The sequence below is a fragment of the Podarcis liolepis genome (genome assembly GCF_965112155.1).
Source record: "Podarcis liolepis genome assembly, chromosome: 5".
In the NCBI taxonomy this organism is placed as follows: domain Eukaryota; kingdom Metazoa; phylum Chordata; class Lepidosauria; order Squamata; family Lacertidae; genus Podarcis; species Podarcis liolepis.
This window is the reverse complement of record NC_139556.1, coordinates 25,730,334-25,738,202: the sequence shown is the minus strand read 5'-3', so window position 1 is coordinate 25,738,202 and position 7,869 is coordinate 25,730,334. Positions and strand designations below refer to the sequence as shown.

At 43.5% G+C, this 7,869-nt stretch overlaps 1 long non-coding RNA gene across 1 annotated transcript; it reads left to right on the top strand.

Moving 5' to 3' along the window:
• The first annotated feature begins 4,191 nt into the window (after positions 1-4,191).
• On the top strand, positions 4,192-6,572 carry LOC310706710. The gene is made up of 3 exons (XR_014526100.1): positions 4,192-4,535; positions 5,361-6,374; positions 6,407-6,572. It is a non-coding gene; the product is annotated as an uncharacterized lncRNA (long non-coding RNA).
• The last annotated feature ends 1,297 nt before the right edge of the window (positions 6,573-7,869 follow it).

The window sequence follows — 7,869 nt, the reverse complement described above, 5'->3', positions numbered from 1 at the left end:
CACCCAAGTAGGCAATGGGTTGCACTGCATAAATTCATTGCACTTAACCCAGAGATTAGGCAGAGATCAAAGTGCCATGGCTGTTCGTTTTTGTTTCTCACTGAGCAGCTGCGTGGAGTCACAGAACTCTGTTTACATTCCAGAGACCTTGCAGTCTCACAGGAAAGGGAGACGGGATGTGAAGTTAATGGTTTCCTGTTTCCTTTGTTCCTTTGTTCAGTTGCTCTCTGCTTTCATAGAGAGAGGATGTCTTTTCTGTTCTGCATAGTTTAGAAATAAAACTCTTTACAATGTAGCCAAACCTCTCGTCTCTTCCCTGTGCTGGGAACCCTGCTGGATAGAATGTGCTTGAGGCCTTATCAAAGGCTCAGGTCATTAAACATGTTGGAGGCAATTTCAAAGGCTCGGCTCAGAGGAAGGTGAGGCCCTATTGGCTTGGCCGAGCGGAGTTCCGACAATGGCAAGGAAAAGACCCAGCAATAGCATTTCTAAACAACAGCTATTTTGTCTGTCTAAGTCGTGTGGCATAACAACAACCTTCTGATATTACAATGGCCTTCTTCCTTCAGCCTTCAGCCTTTGAAGGCTCTGTCCTCCATTTATCCTACTTTGTCTTTGCCTTGTGGTTCTCTTGCAAATGCAACATCCCAGCCTTCACTTGCTCAGCCATTCTCACTCACATTTCAATTTCCATTCTATAATTTATGTAATTTCAATAATTTCTCCAACTGTTCCCCCTTAGTTCTAAGAAAGGCTCTGTCTTTCCTTGGAACTCATATTTCTAGACTTAGCATTCCAATATCCATCATACCTTGTGCCTCTTCCTCTTCCTTCATGACTTCCATACACAAATCATCACCTACATTTCTCCCCCCCCCCCGGCTGGTGCACCTTCTGAGAGAGAGCTCTTCTGGTGTCACTGCAGCTTCATGATATGACATGACTAAAGGGGCAAGCGAAATTGACTGATTGTCACTAGATCTAGCTCTGCTTACTGCGACCAAAGTGGGTGGAGCTGTGGTCAAAACTACTGAGTCTGTTGGGCTTGCTGATTAGAAGGTCAGTGGTTCAAATCCCTGTGATGGGGTGAGCTCCCATTGCTCTTTCCCAGCTCCTGCCAACCTAGCAGTTCAAAAGCACACAAGTGCAAGTAGATAAATAAGTACCATAGAGGCGGGAAGGTAAATGGCATTTCTGTTGGTCTGGCTTCCATCACAGTATTCTGTTGCACCAGAAAAGATTTAGTCATGCTGGCCACATGACCCGGAAAGCTGTCTGCAGACAAATGCCAGCTCCCTCAGCCTGAAAGTGAGATGAGCGCGGCAACTCCATAGTCGCCTTTGACTGGACTTAACCGTCCAAGGTTCCTTTACCTTTTACCTTACTGGGACCACAGAAAAACATGCCTTTGCCCTCTTTTCCACGACAGACCTCTAGCTATTTGAAGAGTGCTATCATAATCCTACCCATCTACCCAGGGGTTTGAACTAGATGACCCTTGGAGTCCCTTCCAACTTTACAATTCTATGATTCTATAGCTCCTTCAGCCTTCCCTCATGTAGGACTTATTTTCCATACTGCTGACCATCTTACCCTCCTCTGAACTCATTCCATTTGGTCTCTATCATTCTTAAAGGGCAGCCCTTTTAAGATAAGGTCAAAAGAGCACACTGTACAGGATTGTGCATTTGCTTCCAGGAATGTCTCCAAAAGTTCAGCAGCAGTGAAGTGATTAATCACACTGGATGAAGAAACAGGCAGTTTTATTTTCTTCTTCTCTAGCTTCCATTCTTTGTCTTGGCATAAAATGGGAAGTGAAAAACCAAAAGCCTGAAAACAACTCTGGTTAGAGCTTGGATTGAGAGAGACAAATTCCAGCAAAAAAATAAAATGCAGAGCTGTTCTAAGCCCTCACCACTGAGGTTTATTGGTTAGAAAAGCATCTCAGGAGGTCAGCCAGGCCCCATCAGAATTAACTGATGGACACATTTCTGTTTACAAATAAGTGGGTGGATTGAAGCACAATCAAAAAAAGAGATTACTGGAAGTTCTGCTGTTCAAAAGGATGGGAGGATCTCCACTAAAACGCAGCTAAGAGGAAGTCACCTGCCATTCTTCTTTTTCTGGTACTTCTCCTTTCGGACATCTCTGGGCTAGTACCATTCTCGCTGCTGTTGCTGCGTGCATAAAAAAGTATTTTATCTTCTCTTGGTAACTCTTCACCTGTTATACCTACCAAAAAGGCTTCTGGTTTTTTAAACAAATGTATTTTTAAAGACCTTCTTTTGTTCATTATATATCATTTCCCAGAAACCCTTTAGCAATATACATGTCTGTCAGGGAACTGCCATCAGTGCCGGAGGGAGAGAGCAAAAGCAAGAGGGATTCCAGAGAGCGTCCAGGGATCGGGAGAAGCAGCCCATCTTCTGGGGAAGAGAATCAGCGTAGCTCCAGTGGAGAAGGGGGGCAGATGGGGGAATCGGCGAGGCGGTCCCATGACTCCTTGCCGGGGACCAGCGGGGAGAGTAGGGGTCCTCCACTGCCCACGCCCTCCTTGCGCAGAAGGCTTTCGCGCAGAGAGAGTAGGAGGAGATTGGCGTCAAAGAGCTTCTTTGCTGGAAGAAGTTTAAGAAACGCCCACTGATGGATTCTGCCAGCGATTGAGTCAGCCATGGGTGAGTGGCTGTCCGGACAGAAAAGGTTCACTTTGGCAACCCAGCCAGGTGTTTGCACCCAGCCGGGGAGATCAGCACCGGCTTACGCACGAGCAACCCCTAGAACCATTACAATGTCCAAATTCATAGGCTCATTTTTAGCCCATTTGCTATTTTGGTTGAATTGCACAATTCCCTGCCTCTTCCAACCTCCATCAGTGATATGATTTGGGAGCAGGGAATGCACAACATGACAATATTATAATGGAGGTTAGCAGATCCTATGTTCCATGGGTTTGGGATGGGACATGTCGCATGGATGTTGTTTTCAGCAGCGGTCCCATGTTGAGTGAAATGTAGAGGGTTGCCCAATGAGTGCTGGGTAATTTTAAAAACCACTATATTGTAAATAGGTCTGGTGGATATTGAACTTTCAAGGAGAAAACTTGCCGCGTGGCATGTTTCCCCCCCCTCCCCTTAAGAAATCTGGAACAGAATGAAGGACAAGCTAATGAGCATTTGCTTTATTCATAAATGTGAATTGGAAATGACACCCTTGAGCAATTTCAGAAAGGGTTAATGGTTAGATACATTGCCCTGGAAAAGCCCAAGAGTAAGATTTTGATTCCTCAAATGTTACTCCAGCTCTGCTTTATGGACATACATAAATTACAGCGTAAATCATTAATATCCAATTTCGGAAAGCCACTGTGCAGGCAACGTAAATGAAAATACAAAGCTACCAGCAATATATTAATTTTGTAGGGCTTAAAATGGAGTCTGGAGCTGTACTTTGCCTAAAGGAGCTGGCTCTCCTTTATCTGGTGAGATTAACTCCTAAGCAAGTGGGGAGAACCCTAATGGTATTTGGCGCATTTAAGATCAAAGCAATTTGTTTCTTCTGGAGACCAGGAAGGTTTCTGGTGGTTGTCTAAGTGAAAACACAGCCTTAGGAGCAAATCCTGCTGCATCTCTTGTCAATTTGCATTTCCCCGGAGCAGACCCGTCACTTAACCAAATCATTTCCCCTTCCCTTCAGAGAATCAAGTCAGAATATTGTTGGACAGGCAACAGCAAGAAGAACAGGAGGGGAAGAGGAGGAATAGTTTTGCCACTTTTTCAGGGGAACAATCTCCCACAATTCTGTTCAGCTATCCAGAGTGCATTTGATTAACTTTTATGATGTTCTCAATCCGGTGTGGATTGTGTGATGCACACATACAGCTACATGAACTGCGGTTGTGGGCAGGGCTCAAGGATGGAGCCAATGTGACTGAAATTCCCAGATGTCAAAAAAGGTTATTTATGTATACCACTACTGCGGCCCATGTTTTGTTAGCCCCCACATGGAAAACCAGCGAGGTCCCACTCCTGCTTAGCTTCACCTACTTGACAGCCTTATGTTCCTCAAGACCACCAACAGTGAAGGATCCTCCTTGGCCACTAGCCCACTGTTCTTTTAAATAACCTTTGGCAACTCCAGGTGGGACCAGGCCCATCTCCCATCTCCCATCTCCCATCTCCCATCTCCCATCAAGCAGCTGGAGCCTCCACATCTCCATTCTGAACACAAGCTTACAATATACACAGTGGGATCAAGTGAAAATAGCTCACAATCGACCGCTTTTATGATGTAAGCCATGACCTCATGCAAGCTTGTGGCCAGCAAGGATGGAGGCAAGTCAGTTACTGCCTATAGCTATGGCAGGGTAGACTTGCCCTGTTCACATCAGAAGAGGAGGCCACCAACTGCTTCCATCAGTGCAGCTAGATTCACACCAGAGCTCCTTTGTATGATAAAAGAAAGTCATGGCTCAAGTTGTCTTCTTTGTGTGAGCACAACTCTTCTTCCTGATACATTAGCTTTCTACATGAAAAAAGGTACTTTTCGTGTGGTGGACCTGTAAAGGGGTAAAAGAGTATTGGGAAATAATCCATAATGAATTGAAAAACATGCTTAAAAGTATTTTTCAAAAGAAAAGCCCAGAGTCCCTTTTGTTAGGGATAATTCAGTCAGAAATTCCCAGGTGTCAAAAAAGGTTATTTATGTATGCCACTACTGCAGCCTGTGTTTTGTTAGCCCAAAAATGGAAAACGAGCGAGGTCCCAACCAAAGAAGAATGGCAACTTAAGTTGATGGAATATGTGCACCTTGCAGAAGTAACATATAGCGTAAGAGAACAAGAAGAACATACGTTTAGAGAAGATTGGAAAATGTTTATTGAATATATGCGGGGAAATTGTGTACACTTGAAAATGTTGGCAGCATTAAGATAAATTCAACAGTGTAAATAAGTTTTGATGGATGTAATAATGGAATACTGAGTGGTTTAGTTTATGGACAATATGCAGGGATTTAACATATGCAAAATGAACCATGGAAAGAGAAGAAGGGCAGTCATTGATATTTTAAGGATATTTAAATGAGTATTTTAAAGTTTAAAACAGAAAATCACATTCATTTAATCGGTACATTCTTTTAACAATTGATTGGATTAAACTGGGACTGAACTGGATTAATAGAGTCCCCAACTACTCATTCACGCGCAACGCTGAAGCATGATCCAACTTTAATTGAGAATTTTTATTATTTTTCAAAAATATGTATTGGCTATCAGATGTTTTGTAAGCTTTGCGCTAGTACAAAACACCCCCCCCATCACTATGGGCCTTGGCTTAGTGGCATAGCACATAGTTTGTCCATAGAAGCTCAGTCCCAAGCATATCCACTTAAGGCTGAGAAAGCTCCTTTCTGAACCTCTGGAGAACCTGTGACAATTGGTGGGGACCCTGCTGAATTAGATGGACGAATGGATCGGAGACTTGGTATAAACTGCTTCTTCTATGCTTCTAATTATGTCATTCTGGTGGCATATAAATTGCAGTGAACCTGCCTTATCATGAAAGTCATACAGGCCCATGGAAGCTGGAAGAGGAAAGCTTCTAGGCAACTGGCAGATCACTAACCAGGAACTCATGCATGCAAACCTCTCTGGGTTTTCTTCTCAGACGATTGTCAAACAAAGGGTAATGAGTTGTTGAATGGTGACATGAACCCCTTGCCAGGTTATCATGATATCAGAACAAACTGAGTGTGAGAGCCCATGAAGATGCCATCTGTTTCTAATAGAACAACCATGGTGTTTTATGTAAGCAGCCCCCTGTGATATTATATTACATGGAAGCCTGCCCACAGAACCAGAATATGCAGTGGAGCAGAATGGAACACTGCCGTTAGCAGTAAATTGAATATTCACTGAGGGATCCACACATCCAATTAAGTTTGTGGCACATCCAGACTCAAAGCTCAGCACAGAACCTAAGCTTCCTACCTAGATTCAGCAGAACCTCCCTTAGTCACTGGTGCTAACAAAGTCTGTTAAATAATGCAGACAGAATCCCAAAAGAATAGAAATCCTGCTAACACTTTACTGAGCAAAACTGAACAAAAACACAGTGAAGACAAAGGAATGGAGACGTTTTGTCTTTCTTACATCAAGCCTTCTACATAGCAGAGAAACATACAACCAAACATATAGAGGAAAAGCTCCCTCAGAACTGCACAGCCAATCAGAGCAGGTGCTACTTCTGCCCGTTGCTAAACTATGGGCCCCCACCCCAAGCTCAGTAGACTTAACACTGAGAACAGAATTAATCCTTCAGTTGCAAACTGAATGACACCTGCTGTTGTATTTCCAGTAATTGGGACTGGACCTAATGGTCAGGGCTCCCTTTACCTTTACCTTAACCAGAGCCTAGCTCTGTGATTCTGTCCTCCATTACACATGATTTGGTACTTCTTAATTCTTCCTCATCCTTTTCAACTCCTGCCTTATGTAACATCTTGCCTGATGAACAATTTTGGAGAACTCAAAAGCTTGCTACTGCAACATTTTGATTCATTGCTTTTATATATATATATATATATATATATATATATATATATATATATATATATATATATATATTTGTTTTCGTAGATTTTCACGGGTACAGGAATGCAGGTTTTGGTGTCCTCGGGTGTCTTCCCGTGTAAAAGTTGGGGTGTCTAGGCGACGTTTCGACGAGGTCTCACTCGTCATCTTCAGGCTGGTGCTTTCGGCTTCTTGTTACTGGAACAGAGCGGGATCTCAGTGTTTGAGTTCCTATAAATACTGTAGAGGGGTGTGGTGTATTGCCTCAAAAGTTCTGGGCAGAGGGGAAGTTCCCAGGCTAGTGTTCTTTTCTTCTTTTGTTCCTTAATTACTTGAGGGATATCTTGAGTGATTTCTTGAGTGATATTCTGAGTACCACTTAGGTGGGTCATTAGGTGTGGATTAGTTGCTAAAGCCTTCGTGTCTTGACCTCTTGAATTTGTGAAGAGTTTTTCTGGGAAGATGGCTGTACTGCACTTAGTTGTGCTTTGGCTTGGCTTCGTGTATAGGGGCGAGCTGTGGTTTTGTGCCCTGTGCCAGCCAGATCTGTGTAGGGATTGCAGGGGGGTGCAGCATCCGGAGGTGCCACTATGGTTTGGTTACTGGATGGTGTCTGTAATTTATCTGTGGAGAGGGTCTGGGTTTGGGTCTGGTGTGGTTGATTGGTGGTGGCGTTCTGTGTGCCTCTGGATCTGGTGTCGGTTTTTGTGGGGAGGGCTAATTTCCAGATGTCTGGCAGGCGGGACGTGTTGTCACGCTTGTTCATGTTGTGAGGGTGTTTCTCTATCTCAATGGCTTCCATGATTATTCTCTTGTGGTGATGTTCCATGTTAAAGAGCAATTTGGAATCTGCAAAATTAATTTCGTGTCCTGTTTCTTTCATGTGTTGGAAAAGAGAGGAAGATTTTTCTTCTTTTTTGACGGCATTCTTGTGTTCTGCGATACGTGCATTTATTCGTCTGTTTGTTTGTCCAATGTACGTGGCTGGGCAGACTTTGCAGGGTATTTCATAGACCCCTTGGTTTTCCAACTGGATTTTATCTTTGGGGTTTCTGAGGATATTGGCTATTTTTTGGTTGGTGCAAAAGGCTGTTTTGATATTGTGTTTATGGAGGATTTTGCTAATTTTATCTGTAGTGCCCTTGATATAAGGAAGGAGGGCCATGCCATTGTTTTCTTCCGTGTCTTGGTTTTTGGGGGGTGTTTCTTTTTGGATTAGCTTCTTAACCCTGTTTTGCTGGTATCCATTGGCGATTAACACATTTGAGAGATTCTGTAACTCAGTTGTCAAGTGGTCTTTG